The sequence below is a fragment of the Schistocerca cancellata genome, chromosome 5, assembly GCF_023864275.1.
Source record: "Schistocerca cancellata isolate TAMUIC-IGC-003103 chromosome 5, iqSchCanc2.1, whole genome shotgun sequence".
Taxonomy (NCBI): domain Eukaryota; kingdom Metazoa; phylum Arthropoda; class Insecta; order Orthoptera; family Acrididae; genus Schistocerca; species Schistocerca cancellata.
This window is the reverse complement of record NC_064630.1, coordinates 705,669,811-705,686,990: the sequence shown is the minus strand read 5'-3', so window position 1 is coordinate 705,686,990 and position 17,180 is coordinate 705,669,811. Positions and strand designations below refer to the sequence as shown.

Below are 17,180 nucleotides of genomic sequence, written 5' to 3'. Positions count from 1 at the left end.
GGGGAGAGCAAGATGCAGCAGGGGAGGGGGTGGAATGAAAAGAGTAGGGATAGTCAGTGGGTGCGCCAAGAGGCAGGAGACAGGTGGGGCAGGAGAGGAAGACAAGGCAGGAGTGAGTGCAGAGACACTGAAGGGGAGCACAAGAGAGGGAGGGGGAGTAGGAGGGGAAATCCGCTCAGGAGAAGGGAGGGTGAGGAGAGGGAGACCTGAGGAGGGGGCAGGAGGAAGATAGGGTTAGAGTTGGTCGGAAGGGTAGAAGTCAGGGCGAAGCTCCTCATCTGGGAGGGGTAGATGGTGGAAGTTGCATTAGGAAACGAGGCAGAGGGTGTGGAGATGGAATGAGGGTGGGATACAATGGTAAAGGCCAGGCAACAGCCTAGAGGTGGAGAGGAAGGGGGACACCAGGGGTGAGGGGGATCAAGGCGGCAGACAACATATAGGGTGTGGATGTTTTCGAGGAAAAGGACAAGGTGGGAGAAGGGGATGAGGTCGTAAAGGATGCACGTGGGGGACGGAAGGCGGATGCGAAAGGCGATTCAGAGTGTATGGCGTTCGAGGATTTGGGCGGAAATCCAAGCAATGCTAGCATAAGAGGAGTTTCAGGAGGCGATATCTGTTGTGATCTTTGTGTTGGAGGGTAAGGAGATGGGGAGTCCAGGTGAGGTGGGGGTCGAGGATGAGACCAAGATATCTGAGGATGGGCGTGAGGTGGATAGGATGGCCATAATTGGTGAGGTAGAAATCATGGAGACGAAAAATCGGGTGGTGGGCCTATAACGATCGCCTGGGTCTTGGAGGGGTTGATACAGAGGAACCATTGGTTGCACCAAGCAGTGAATTATTCAAGGTGGGTTTGGAGGGTACGTTGGGACCGTTGAAGGGTAGGATATAGGGCTAGGAAGACGGTGTCATCAGCAATTTGGAGGAGATGAACAGGCAGAGGAGGTTTGGGCATATCAGCAGCGTACAGGAGATAGAGAGGGGAAAGGATGGAGCCTTGGGGCACGACGGCAGGGGAATAGAAAGTATGGGAGTTGGAATTGTGGATAGTCATATTGGAGGGACGACGGGAGAGGAAGGAAGCAATGAGGCAGACGAAGTTGATGGGGAGAGCATAGGTCTGGAATTTGAAGAGGAGCTCAGGATGCCAGACACGGTCTTAGGAGTTCTGGAGGTCAAGGGAAGCAGAGATAGCGGAGCGATGGGAGTTAAGTTGGAGGGAAAGAAGATTGGTAAGGTTAAGGAAGCTCCTCCACTAACACAATGTTCTTATCCATCAATGCACAGTGAGCCTGCCCTGATAGAAATTGCACCAGTTTTAAACTTTCTACACACTCACACACTTTCTGCAATGACAAATACTAATCACGGTACTGCGCTTTCATTCTGCGATGAATTTTGATTGGTCTGACACCTTCATCAAACAAAAAAAGCATCACAGATCGCTGCTCAGGTTCGGTGCATGTTGACTGTGGGGCAGCCATCTTGTTGTCGTTGCTGCTGCCTTTTCCTGCATTGCAGCATCATTCTGCCATCTGCCGGTCACATTCTGAATCTCAAGGAACATTACAGCCACATACCAACTCTATCACACAACCTTCGGAAATTTTGTGGAACTTTTAAGTTTTTCATTTGAATCATCTTCATAAACCACCATTTACCTTTTATCGTTTTAAATACTAGGAAGAGAGGATTACTGCCCTATATCTGATCAAAGGTAATGGTCTCAAAAACGTTGGTACCACTACCTTAAAAACACCCTGCTTAATCTTGACAGCTTCTTGTGAAATCATCATGATATATAAGTAGTATTCTCGTGTGGCGGTTTGTCCACGATGAGCATAATCTGATGGCAAAACACTGTGGTAGATCAAGCAAATAGCATTTCCTATAGCCAACGACAGTTGCATTTTTGCCTTTTCCGACGGTAATACATCCACATGTTTCTAGTTCCTTTTTTCGGATTCATAATGACACACTCAGCACTCGACCATGTTCATTAGGCTGCTAGAAAGGTTGTCTGACACAGCTACAGCAATTATGATACTGTGGCTGTCTGTTTGAAGGGTGTCAGGATCCACAGAATCCCGCGAGCACCACCTTAGTCATGTCCAAAACGGCTTGCAAAAGTTGAAAACTCATGCACGACTGATTTCCAGTTTTCCACAATCTTCACGATTGTTGTAGGTTTGTCTTCAAGCACCGAAGCTTTTCAACTCTCTCGCGAATCTCTGTTTCATTTTCTTTTTTTTTTCAGAGATATGGTCTGTCACTTCGTCAATCAGACATGTTTGATTACACTGGAAGCGTCTGCACCACCACATTGTTGACGTATACCCATACCAATTCGACATCAACTGTTGCAATGTTTCTCGCTATCAGATGCGGAAAACGAATCATACTGCACTCCATCAATGCGCTGCACCGTTCTGTTTAGCGTCCTCTATCGACAAGCTATGCCACCTGTGTTTTCGAGTTCCATTACCATGTTCTTTAAACCACTTAATGACATTGGGCCGCTCCTCAGAACTCTCTCAATGCAACACTGTAACTGCTGCCGTTCACATAAAGAAGTTTCACTAACAGTGCACAATCTCTCTTCTCTGTAACCATACAGTTCACTCAAATTATGGCTTGTCAGTTAACAGCTTGAGTATCATACCGTCATACAAATAATGTACAGCGCAGATTTGCACCTGCTGGCCAAAATTTGAACTACTTTTTCCAGCTTAAATCGGTTGAGCATCAACGCATTAGCCTATGTACTAAGTTTTTCTGCCTAACGGTAATTTTTTAAGTGCTTTATCTGAAAACTACCTTGAGCAGTTAAACAGAGAACCGACACGTGGCGATAACATATTAGACCTTCTAGTGACAAACAGACCCGAACTATTTGAAACAGTTAATGCAGATCAGGGAATCAGCGATCATAAAGCGGTTACTGCATCGATGATTTCAGCCGTAAATAGAAATACTAAAACAGGTAGGAAGATTTATCTGTGTAGCAAAAGTGACAAAAAGCAGATTTCAGAGTACCTGATGGCTCAACACAAAAGTTTTGTCTCATGTACAGATAGTGTTGAGGATCAGTGGACGAAGTTCAAAACCACATGTGTTAGATGAGTATGTGCCAAGGAAGATCGTAAGAGATGGAAAAGAGCCACCGTGGTATAACAACCGAGTTAGAAAACTGCTGCAGAAGCAAAGGGAACTTCACAGCAAACATAAACATAGCCAAAGCCTTGCAGACAAGCAAAAATTACGCGAAGCGAAATGTAATGTGAGGAGGGCTATGCGAGAGGCGTTCAATGAATTCGAAAGTAAAGTTCTATGTACTGACTTGGCAGAAAATCCTAAGAAATTTTGGTCTTATATCAAAGCAGTAGGTGGATCAAAACAAAATGTCCAGACACTCTGTGACCAAAATGGTACTGGAATAGAGGATGACAGACTAAAGGCCGAAATACTAAATGTCTTTTTCCAGAGGTGTTTCACAGAGGAAGACTGCACCGTAGTTCCTTCTCTAGATTGTCGCACAGATGACAAAATGGTAGGTATCGAAATAGACGACAGAGGGATAGAGAAACAATTAAAATCGCTCAAAAGAGGAAAGGCCGCTGGACCTGATGGGATACCAGTTCGATTTTACGCAGAGTACGTGCAGGAACTTGCCCCCCTTCTTGCAGCGGTGTAATATAGGTATCTAGAAGAGCGTAGCGTTCCAAAGGATTGGGAAAGGGCACAGGTCATCCCCGTTTTCAAGAAGGGACGTCGAACAGATGTGCAGAACTATAGACCTATATCTCTAACGTCTATCAGTAGTAGAATTTTGGAACACGTATTATGTTCGAGTATAATGAATTTTCTGGAGACTAGAAATCTGCTCTGTAGGAATCAGCATGGGTTTCCGAAAAGATCGTGTGAAACCCAGCTCGCGCTGTTCGTCCACGAGACTCAGAGGGCCATAGACACGGGCTCCCAGGTAGATGCCGTGTTTCTTGACTTCCGCAAGGCGTTCGATATAGTTACCCACAGTCGTTTAATGAACAAAGTAAGAGCATATGGACTATCAGACCAATTGTGTGATTGGATTGAAGAGTTCCTAGATAACAGAACGCAGCATGTCATTCTCAATGGAGAGAAGTCTTCCGCAGTAAGAGTGATTTCAGGTGCGCCGGAGGGGAGTGTCGTAGGACCGCTGCTATTCACAATATATATAAATGACCTCGTGGATAACATCGGAAGTTCACTGAGGCTTTTTGCGTATGATGCTGTGGTATATCGAGAGGTTGTAACAATGTACTGAAATGCAGGAGGATCTGCAGCGAATTGACGCATGGTGCAGGGAATGGCAATTGAATCTCAATGTAGACACGTGTAATGTGCTGGGAATACGTAGAAAGAAAGATCCCTTATCATTTAGCTACAATATAGCAGGTCAGCAACTGGAAGCAGTTAACTCCATAAATTTTTTGGGAGTACGCATTAGGAGTGATTTGAAATGGAGTGATCATATAAAGTTGATCGTCGGTAAACCAGATGCCAGACTGAGATTCATTGAAAGAATCCTAATGAAATGGAATCCGAAAACAAAGGAAGTTGGTTACAATATGCTTGTTCGCCCACTGCTTGAATACTGCTCAGCAGTGTGGGATCCGTGCCAGATAGAGTTGATAGAAGAGATAGAGAACATCCAACGGAGAGCAGCGCGCTTCGTTACAGGATCATTTAGTAATCGCGAAAGCGTTACGGAGATGATAGATAAACTCTCTCAGTGGAAGACTCTGCAGGAGAGACGCTCAGTAGCTCGGTACGGGCTTTTGTTGAAGTTTCGAGAACATACCTTCACGGAGGAGTCGAGTAGTACATTGCTCCCTCCTACATATATCTTGCGAAGAGACCATGACGATAAAATCAGAGAGATTAGAGCCCACCCAGAGGCATACCGACAATCCTTCTTTCCACGAACAATACGAGACTGGAATAGAAGGGAGAACCGATAAAGGTACTCAAGGTACCCTCCGCCACACACCGTCAGGTGGCTTGCGGAGTATGGATGTAGATGTAGATGTACAGACCACACTGGACTTCCGTGGATGGCAACAATTTAATTATAACCATACGGTGTAAAAAAATGTGTTGTTTGATATTATCGATTCTGATAGTGGTTATCCATCTCCGTGCAGCAAGTAGTAACCTGTTCTATCGACAGACATGATGCTAGGCAATGTTGCTAAAAACTCACGACTTTATTAATTCCGGATTGTGAGAACCAGGTAGTAAACTTTGAGAAGGAAACTTATACAGTAGTTCCTCTGTTCTTTTTTATGGATGCTTGCTAGCTGCAGCTGCGCCTGCTGCTGGAGAGGAGGAGAGGGGGCCGAGGTTTATAGGGAGGCGTTCAGCAATTAGCCTGGGGATCCCTGGGCAGCCGTCAAAGCCAGCCTAAGCCACGGGGTTCACTCGTTCAGCCACAGGCTCGCCTCTTCTGGTCAAGCAGAGCAGGGCGCGTTGCCTCCACAGTTGAGAATGCTTCTGAAGATGTTAACAAAAAGTACATGCTTTTCCGCTATTACACAGCAACTTGCCATGAGAAGATTCCTTGTGACCAGTAAACTGTAATAATATTTAGGTTTGTACAGAAAATGAAATGCTCGCAGACCAATACAGTGAGGTCACAAAGTCTCGATCCATTCCTAAGATATAATGGATGGATTGTCCTATACCTGTAATAAGTTACAGTGAAACGCGTATGTATTCAGTAGCAGCGATGGCGAGGCATGACAGAATCTCTGACCAGAGAGTTATTTATCGTTGCTAGTCTGCGCTTGACCGCGCGAGAGTGCAGTTGCGTGTAGCGAGCCGACAGTGGCGGTGGTTGTACGTGGCGAGTCGCGAGAGCATGTAGTAGTAGTCAGTACACTAGCGTGTGAGGAGTCGGCGGGGGTCGACATGGGTCTCTGGTCACGATTCAGAACGAGGTATATTGTTAAATAAGGTAATGAAGCAGCATTGCTCTCAGCTAATAATGTATTGTAATTGTAATTAATTTGTTCAAGAAATGCCCCAATAATAATTCTGTTTTCAAAACAATCGTTATTAAAAAGAAAAATATCATTACAATTGAATGTTCATTTCTGAATTTTTGTGTCGAGTTTACATTGGGCCATTATTTTTCAATATTTTTGTAGCGAAGGTACAGTCGCTTTTATTTCAATTTAACAATGTTTTGTGGGAGCTCAACAACATTTGGGTCATTATTATTCAGAAATCTTATGGGGAACTAACTTTTGGCACGTTTTCATTATCATAGACTTTTCTTTTTATTTTTTGCTGGGAAATTACACTTCGCTCTATTCACATTAACATTTGTATTGTCTTGTAAGAATTTGCTGGGAGGTTACGTTTAACACGATTCCCATTAACATTTAATTATTGTCCTTTTTCAAAATTTTGTGGGGAGGTTACAACAGTTTATTTTGGTAGTTAGTTATCAGCAACGTACAAAGCCAAGTGAAGTCGTATAATGGACTGAATTCACACTGAAGCGCCAAAGAAACTGGTTAGGCATGCGCATTCATGTGCAGAGATATGTAAACAGAAACAATACGGCGTTGCGGTTGCAATTGCCTGTATAAGACAACAAGTGTCTGGTTTAGTTGTTAGATCGGTTACTGCCGCTGCAATGGCATGTTATCAAGATTTAAGTGAGTTTGAACGTGGTGATCTAGTTGGCGAACGAGCGATGGCACACAGCATCTCCGAGGTAATGATGAAATACAGATTTTCCCGTACTACCATTTCAGGAGTGTACCGTAAATAAAAATGTAAATGTCTTGTGACTAGGGCCTCCCGTCGGGCAGACCGCGGGTTCAAGTCTTTCGATTTGACGCCACTTCGGCGACTTGCGCTACGATGGGGATGAAATGATGATGATTAGGACAACACCTAGTCTCTGAGCGGAGAAATCCTCCGACCCAGCCGGGAATCGAACTCGGGCCCTTAGGGTTGACATTCTTTCGCGCTGACCACTCAGCTTCTGCCGGAAAAAGAACGGGACCAACGACGACTGAAGAGAATCGTTCAGCGTGACAGAAGTACAACTCTTCCACAAATTGCTGCAGACTTCAATGCTGGGCCATCAAGATGTGTCAGCGTGCGAACTATCAACGACTCATCTTTCGGAACAGAAGGCTCACTCTTGTACAGTTGATGGCTGAACAACAAAGAGCTTTATGCCTCGCCTGGGCCCGTCAACACCGACATTGGACTGTTGATGACTCTAAACATGTAGCCTGGTCAGAAGAGTCTCGTTTCAAATTGCGTCGAGCGGACGGATGTGTACGGGTATGCAGACAATCTCATGAATCCGTAGACAGTGCATGCCAGCATGGGACTGTTCAAGCTGGTGGAGACTCTGTAATAGCGTGAGGCGTGTGCAGTTGGAGTGATATGGGACCCCTGATACGTCTACGTACGACTCTGACAGGTGACACGTATGTAAGCATCCTGTGTGATCACCTGCATCCATTCATATCCATTATGCATACTGACGGGCTTGGGCAATTCGAGCAGGAAAATGCAATACCCCACATGTCTAGAGTTGCTAAATAGTGGCTCCAGGAACACTCTTCTGAGTTTAAACACCTCCGCTGACCACCAAAATCCCCAGACATTAACACTGCGGAACATATCTGGGATGTTGTTCAGAAGAGATCTCCATCCGTTCGTGCTCTTACGGATTATGGACAGCCTTGCAGGATTCGTTGTGTCGGTTTCTTCCAGCACTACTTCAGACATTAGTCGAGCCTATGCCACGTCGTGTAGCGTCACTTCTGCGTGCTCGCGGGACCCTACACGATATTACGCAGGTGTACTAGTTTCTTTACCTCATCAGGGTAGTTTGTTTTCAGACAGGGTGTGCGGAAAACATCAAACGCGTCAATCAAAAGCAAGATACTGGTTTTCAAACATGAGTCAGAGTAAATTTCTAATATCTTGCATTCAAATAAACTTTTCACTTTCCAAGCTTCTTGGTTTTCCAGTTCTTTGATTGATTTACCAATCAGAATGATCTTGATGGCTTCAAGTGGCAACAATTCTTCTTCCAAGCAAAGCGGATTCTTCTGTTACACACTCATATTGAAAGACTTCATTGTTATTGATCAAACTAAACTGCCGCCTGTCGGGGAAATATTCTCTTATTCTTTTCAAATTATCAGACTTCAACTATCAGAAATATGTTTCTACACATGTTTCCTTCAACTTTCTGTTGAAGTAATCTGTAAATCGACCTTTTGTCACTATGAAACCTAATGTAATAGATTTAACGAATGTTTCATACTTTTCACGTTTGCTACAATCGCAGAAACATGGCCTGTATTCGTTTTCGTCGTTTATTGCGCTTTTTTAAAGAATTTTGTAATTATGAAATTCGCATCGTAAAGCAGAATATGCAACATAAAATTACGTCAATAATTTAAAATACATCTGACATATTGTGTCTTCACGAAACCTGCCGTAAAATGACAATGATCTCTGTGTTTCACATGTGTTTGCTTGAAGGATTCCTTGCAGATCTGGAAAATTTCTGCTGTTCGATGCCCTTCTTCCTTTTCCACATTAATTATCGTTGTTTTTTTTTTTTGCAACAAGTAATTTTTATACGCTTATCAATTTGATACAGCTGTTTACTAAACCATTCCATGCAATCTGCAACTGAATACAGCTGTAACGACGTATGTTTGTCCTGTAACTGCAGTGGACAGAATTCCACCAAGCATTCAATATCAGCATAATAACGAATGGTAGCTTTAGTAATTTTTTATACAAGTATATGGTTTCTCCAATTCGTGCATGACATTGGTGACGGTTTGACGTATGAACAATCAACTAAATGTGGAGCCAACTTCCCTTTAGAATGGAAATAAATAAACAGCGCTCACTTACTTCAGTTAAATGTCAGTGAGCTGTAATACTACTACGTGCTAGCTCCAAAAGGTTTTTTATGTAACGGATATAATAAATTTCTGTGTTTTTGACGGGTAGTATTGATTGATTCACTTCTTCACCATGATCTGATGTTTCAAGACCAACAACGGAACCACATGAAACCTTTTTCGTTCGTATTCTTGTCCCTCCTATATCTAACAAGTAAGCCACTTACGTTAAGTGTGCCGAATACCTCCACATTAATAGATATATTTTCACTCTTTTTCTCAGGTAGCTCCTTATTTCAGTAAGAAATGATACGCTCATAAATTTTAAAACATGTAAATAATGAATATAACTAGACACATGACTCACATTAGTATTTTGTGGGTACCAATCACCCATACTTGACAATTAAAGCAATAATTATAGTTCTTTTACTGAACATACGTCACCGTATATTTCTTTGCAATAACTTTCGGCAGTTTTCTGTGCATTCTCACATAGACTCCTTCATTTATATTAAAGTTAATGCGAAGATTCATAATTTTTTAATGACCAGCGGTAATCAAGAACTTTGGAAGTTTCCAGGTGTTTTAATAGTCTTCTGTAACACTGGCAATACCATTCACTGATGTCATCAGCGATAGAGACACGGTCTTCGTGTCCGTATGTTTTCCTGACGCCACTTCACATGGGACGTAGGAGTTTACAGGCAAGTTGGACATTTACGTTAGTCGGCAGATTCAACTCGAACTCTCTCTTGGTGAAAACTGGGAAACAAGCGCAAAAAATTGCTTGAACACTCTATTACAAAGTAACAAATAAGAATTGAGGCTATAGGTAGTAAGTTTTTTAATAGCGGTGGGTTTTGATGGGTTCTTATGTTTTGCATGAAAGACCAGGTACAGGTGCTTTTCTTTGGCCCAGCTTGATAACGTTTCTCCATTTATATCGATCGTAGTATATTTGCAGTTGGCATGATGTGTACTATCATAGATTTGGCTCAAATGGCTCTGAGCACTATGGGACTTAACATGTGTGGTCATCAGTCCCCTAGAACATAGAACTACTTAAACCTAACTAACCTAAGGACATCACACACATCCATGCCCGAGGCAGGATTCGAACCTGCGACCGTAGCGGTCGCGCCGTTCCGGACTGAAGCACCTAGAACCGCTTGACCACCGGGGCCGGCTATCATAGATTTATAAAGATAATAATAGCAGGTACAAAACGACATGTTCCCCTGGTTCATCACAAGTAATATATCCTAGCATGGAATGAAGGGACGGAGGAATTGTATCAGAGTTGCTTACAGAAGAACGTTGTTGAAATTGCTCACGAGATACTATCAAACCTATACGCTATCCAAAGGGTGAAATGGGAAGAAACTACTGAGGCACCAAACTCCACCTAATGAAGAAATCAAGCAGGAAGGCATGGAACGTGACAAGGAAACTTCGAGTTGCTAGTGCACCCGAGCGACAAATAACAGGTATCTGTCCCAATCAGATTGCCTGACGAATTGCAACCACACCGCGAGCTCCTAGAGATACGAAAAGTACCACCTTTATAAAGTGCCAAGTGAAATCATTCCATCTGTAGGGAGAAGCTCCAAACAATATTTCCTGCGCCTTCAGAGTTGATGAAGTGAATTTTACCGTCAAAAAAATGAAATGGTCTGCGGCAGCTCTCGTCAAATATTTTGCTGAAGAGCCAGTCCTGACACTGTGATGAGGCGCCTCGGGCTGCGTATGTACCGATCTTATTACGACTATTAATTGGCGAACTACATAAATTAGTATACGGCAAGCCCCTAGTAGCCTTGCTACAGTAAAGGCCCAAGACGTTGGCCGCCGATATCAAAATACTGATCTTTAAAAGTCGTCACCATGTGTGTTGAACGTTCTATGTTTCAGATTGCGACTACTCTCAGTGATTCAAAGTTACGACACATTAATTTCCTGACGCTGAGTGATGGTATTGTCTGAGCGAACGGATGGGTAATTGATTAATATCAGAAATTGCACCTACGTTTAAAGGCGTTATACAGTACAATAGACAGTCACAGATACTTACTAAAGACACTGACGAAAAAAATCGCAACACCAAGAAGGAATTGTGCGACATAAACGGAAGTAGGTAGACATACACCACTGGCCATTTAAATTGCTACACCACGAAGATGACGTGCTACAGACGCGAAATTTAACCGACAGGAAGAAGATGCATACACAAACAGCAGGTGACCGGCGTTGCCTGGTCCTGGTGAAACGTGTGTGTGATGCCTCGTGTAAGGAGGAAAAATGCGTACCATCACGTTTCCGACTTTGATAAAGATCGGATTGGAGCTTATCGCGATTACGGTTTAACGTATCGCGACATTGCTGCTCGCGTTGGTCGAGATTCAATGACTGTTAGCAGAATATGGAATCAGTGGGTTCAGGAGGGTAATACGGAACGCCGTGCAGGATCCCAACGGCCTCGTATCACTAGCAGTCGAGATGACAGGCATCTTATCCGCATGGCTGTAACGGATCGTGCAGCCACGTCTCGATCCCTGAGTCAACAAATGGGGACGTTTGCAAGACCATCTGCTCGAACAGTTCGTCGACGTTTGCTGCAGCATGGGCTATCAGCTCGGAGACCATGGTTGCGGTTACCCTTGACACTGCATCACAGACAGGAGCGCCTGCGATGGTGTACTCAACGACGAACATGGGTGCACGAATGGGAAAACGTCATTTTTTCGGATGAATCCAGGTTTTGTTTACAGCATCATGATGGTCGCATCCGTATTTGGCGACATCGCGGTGAACGCACACTGGAAGCGTGAATTCGTCATCACCATACTGGCGTATCACGTGGCGTGATGGTATGGGGTGCCGTTGGTTACACGTCTCAGTCACCTCTTGTCCGCACTGACGACACTTTGAACAGTGGACGTTACATTTCAGATGTGTTACGACCCGTGGCTCTACCCTTTATTCGATCCCTACGAAAATCTACATTTCAGCAGGATAATGCACGACCGCATGTTGCAGGTCCTGTACGGGCCTTTCTGGATACAGAAAATGTTCGACTGCTGCCCTGGCCAGCACATTCTCAAGATCTCTCACCAACTGAAAACGTCTGGTGAATGGTGGCCGAGCAACTGGCTTGTCACAATATGCCAATCACTACTCTTGATGAACTGTGGTATAGTGTTGAAGCTGTACTTGTACACGCCATCCAAGTTCTGTTTGGTTTAATGCCCAGGCGTATCAAGGCCGTTATTACGGCCAGAGGTAGTTGTTCTGGGTGCTGATTTCTCAGTGTCTATGCACCCAAATTGAGTGAAAAAGTAATCACATGTCAGTTATAGTATATTTGTCCAATGAGTACCCGTTTATCCTCTGCATGTCTTCCTGTTGTAGCAATTTTAATGGCCAGTAGTTTATTTCCGCATGTGAAAGGTGATGTCTGTTCCAATTTCGCACCATTCGCATAAGAGTGGACCTAATAGCGCCACTACGAGAATGTAAATCAGGTTTGCTTTAAATACACTCTGTAACGGATGTTTGCGTTAGTTACCTTGTAGATTGAGCGTGATGAGTTGATATCAGTCAAGAAAGCCTTTAAGGCGACAAAGATGCTATTGTCAACATTTAAGTGAGTTTGAACCAGGTCGTGTTACGAAGCTACGAGAATCTGCGTGTTTCTTCTGCGATACTGCAGAAATACGAGACGCTGTACATGATTCCTGGTAGCAGCGGTCACAGGTTGTTCGGTCGCAAGAAGACCAGGCACCGGACGGCCAACTGGCACTACCGAGAGAAAAGACCATCGTGTTCGGTTTTCGGCGCATCGTACTGCATCTGCAGTAGCTATGTGAGAAGCAGTTGGCACCGAAGTGACACAACCAACTGCTACAAGTCGGTGCATTCCATTGATCCCAAACCACCGCCATACGCGACTTCAGTGGTGTCAAGTGAGATCTTACTGGAGGGCAGGGTGGAGGTCTGTTGTGTTCTGTGACGAAAGATGGTTCCGCCACTGTGCCAATGATGGCCTTGTGTTGGTTAGGAGCCGGCCGGGGTGGCCGAGCGGCTCTAGGCGCTACAGTCTGGAACCGCATGACCGCTACGATCGCAGGTTCGAATCCTGCCTCGGGCATGGATGTGTGTGATGTCCTTCAGTTAGTTAGGTTTAGTATTTGTAAGTTCTAGGGGACTGATGACCTCAGAAGTTAAGTTCCATAGTGCTCAGAGCCATTTGAACCTGCACCTACGCCTAGAGTTATGGTCTCGTACACAATTTCGCGTGACAACAGGAGCACTCTCGGGGTTATCCCACGTACCCTGACTGCAAATTCGTACGTCAGTCTGGTGATCAGACCAGCTGTGCAGTCATTCGTGAACAGCCATGCCAGGGACTGTTCTCCAACAGGGTAAGCACTCCGTCTTCAGGCCACAAGTGTCCCATCGGGACCATCCGACCGCCGTGTCATCCTCAGCTGAGGATGCGGATAGGAGGGGCATTTGGTCAGCACATCACTCTCCCGGTACGTCAGTCTGGTGATCAGACCAGCTGTGCAGTCATTCGTGAACAGCCATTCCAGGGACTGTTCTCCAACAGGGTAAGCACTCCGTCTTCAGGCCACAAGTGTCCCATCGGGACCATCCGACCGCCGTGTCATCCTCAGCTGAGGATGTGGATAGGAGGGGCATGTGGTCAGCACATCACTCTCCCGGTCGTTATGATGGTTTTATTTGACCGAAGCTGCTACTATTCCGTCGAGTAGCTCCTCAATTGCTATCGCGAGGCTGAGTGCACCCCGAAAAATGGCAACAGCGCATGGCGGCCCGGACGGTCACCCATGCAAGTGCCGGCCACGCCCGACAGCACTTAACTTCGGTGATCTGAGGGGTACCGGCGTTTCCACTGCGGTAGGGCCGTTGCCCAACAGGGTAACGCTCGCCCATATACCGCTGTTGTAACTGAACATGTTCTACAGAGTGTCAACATCTTGCCTTTACCTACACGATCAAATGGTTCAAATAGCTCTGAGCCCTATGGGACTTAACATCTGAGGTCATCAGTCCCTAGAACTTAGAACTACTTAAACCTAACTAACCTAAGGACATGACACACATCCATGCCTGAGGCAGGATTCGAACTTCGACCGTAGCGGTCGCGCAGTTCCAGACTGAAGCGTCTAGAACCGCTCGGCCGCACCATCCGGCACCAGCATTTCACATTTGCAATGACTTACCTCGCGCTTACATTAAACTGTGCGCTTCCAATGTTACGCACTTAAATATGTCACCAAGACAAATGTCCAGAAATTTCAATACTCTGCATTAACTACTTTTTGATGTTGAAATTTTTTACCGTCACTGTATTTGGATGTTATTTTTCTTATACTCATTGTGTTGTATTACAACAGCCTTAATTTAATTTAATGGCCATTGCTACAAATAGTCAACACATTTGAAGAGGACGTCCTTTGAAAGTCACCTTCACGAATTCATGTGACTCCCATGTCACAATGTATACCACAGAAGCTGTTCGGTACGAGACGCGCACTCCTGTTCGTTGTAAGTGCTGCAAACAAACATTCCCCATCTCACAGTTTCTTAAGCCCCGCAGTGTCGGCGTTACTTACCCCTGCGTTCCTGAGGTAAGAAGCCAGTTTTACTTAACTCACGGCTGAATTCGCCAACATCAATTAAAATTAAGCAGGTGCTAAAATCTCTGTATTTATGTTTTCTTCTGAGCAGGAAACTGGAATCTTAAGAAGCTCTTAATGTCAGTTGACGTTTTCGGTTTCGGACGTTAGTTGCTAGATACAGGTTGCTGTAAAATACGGCTAAGAACCGCGCGCTGAACGAATACCTAAGTGGAACCCCATGCGACCCAGATGCGACAGTGTTTTAGGGGTAGCGTATTTGGCTAGCTATCATAGCGTCGCATGCCCCTGGTTTAGTCCAAACACTGCTTACTTTTTGAATTAAAATCACCAGCAGTCGTAGCCGAAGACTTTCGGCATAAGAAGTCACCGTCGTTCTGCCAACAGTCTTATCAAAGGGGGAGGAGGGGGGGGGGAGCAGACCCCAAAAAGCCAAAAAGGCGGAAGAATTAGCAATTAACGATGGTATGAGGATGCAGAAGACAGTGGAAACCACTGATTTATAGACACGTATCCGCAAGATATGTGACCTGTAATGAAAATGGTGTCACGATGATCTCTCCATTGGCAATATATTCCGGATTAGTCCCCCATTCGGACTTCTGGATGGGGACTGCCAAACGGGAGATGACCATGGGTAAAGTTTGGTATAACCAACGACGGGCTAGCACTCTATGAGTCTGTGTTTGGAATGTCAGAAGATTGAACATAATAGGAAAGATAGAGAATCCAAAAATGGAATTGCAAACGCTCAGTCAAGATGTAAATGGGAGTTACAGAAGTGAAATGGTAATATGATAAGAATTTCTCGTTAGATGAACGTAGGGCGATATCAACAGCAGCAGAAAATAATACCACTAAAGTAGGATTCGTTGTGAATGTGAAAGTAGAGCAGAGCGTGAGCTGCTGTGAACAGCACACTGACAGAGTTGCTCTCTTCGAATCCTGCTAGAAACCAACGCGGACAAAGATATTTCAGGCATACATGCCAAGGGCGCTGGAGGAAGATGATGAGATAAAGTATACGAGGATATCGAACTGGTAATTCAGCATGTAAAGGGACATGACAATTTAATAGTGTTGGCAAAATCGTTGTTGAGGACGGAGAAGAAGAAATGGTTATGAGAGAACATGCGCTTGTCAATAGCAGTGAGAGAGGTGGATGACTAATTGAGTTCTGCAATAAATTTAGGATGTTAATAGAGAATACTCTGTTCAAGAAGCACAAGAGGAAGTTGGTTGCTTGGAAAAGACCAAGAGATACCAGCTGATTACATCTAGATCTAACAGAGTGTCCGAAATCAGACATTAGATTGTAAGCTATGCACAGGTGCAGGTATAGACTCAGATCATTATTTAGTAATGACGAAGAACAGGCAGAAGGTGAAGAGAAGAATCGGTGTGTAAGAAAGTGGAATACTGAAGTAGTGTGGAATGAAGAGACGCTATTGAATTTCCCTACAGACGTGTATTCTGCGTTAAGGAGTATCAGAGTAGGCATTTCAGTTGAAGAGGAGTGGATATCTCTAAAAAGGGCAATCACAGATGTAGCATAGGCACACATAAATACGAGAAACGTTATTGAGAACAGACCTTGGGTAACAGAGGAAATTACACTGTGGGAGATATTGCAACCAGCCACAAGCGTTTTAGAGGGCGTTTTATTTTAACGTTACTAGTTTTGGGCCTGAACACAGACGGTACCGTTGATTTCTCGGAAAGTTTTGCATTTTTGTCTTAAAATGATTACATAGTTCACAAGAGGTTTTACAATGTGTATAAGCTCGATGCATTGTATTCACTTTATGAAACTCTCTCCATTACATTTTATAAAAAAGAGGTTTGGTTCTCTTTGTCGATTCATACTGATTCATGAGTTACACTCATGGCGGATACATTGGCTTACATCGACTTACATCGGCTACTGATTTTATGTGCCAAAGAGCAGCAAGGAAGAGAATAGAGAGACACTGAACATCAAAATAGGTGATCGCGAAGTAGACGAAGTTAGGGAATTCTGATAGCGAAGTTAAAGGATTCTGCTACCGTCAAGCCAAAGTAATTCATGACAGACGAACCAACGATGGCATAAAAAGCAGACTGTCACATCCAAAGAGGGATTTCCTGGCGAAGAGAAGTCTACTGGTATCAAACATTGCCCTTAATTTGAGGAATAAGTTTCTGAGAACGTACGTTTGAACCGTAGAATTGCGTGATAGTGAATCGTGGACATTGGGGAAACCGGCATAGGAGAAAATCGAAGCGTTTGAGATGTTATGCTAGAGGAGAATGTTGAACATTGGGTGGACAGATAAGGGAGAGAATGACGAGCTCCTCCGCAGAATTCGTGAAGAAAGAAATATATGTGAAACACTGAAAAGAAGAAGGGACGGGATGATGGCATATGTGTTAAGACACCAGGAAATAACCTCCATGGTGCTAGAGGGAGCTGTAGAGGGTAAAACTGTAGGGGAAGACAGAGATTCGAATAAATCCAACAAATAATTGAGGACATGGGTTGTAAGTGATACTGCGAGATGAAAAGGTCAGCGCGGGAAACGAGTTCGTAGCGGGT

At 44.4% G+C, this 17,180-nt stretch overlaps 1 pseudogene; it reads right to left on the bottom strand.

The window, feature by feature from the left end:
• Positions 1-13,758: 13,758 nt before the first annotated feature.
• On the bottom strand, positions 13,759-13,876 carry LOC126189254 (5S ribosomal RNA; annotated as a pseudogene).
• Positions 13,877-17,180: the final 3,304 nt, after the last annotated feature.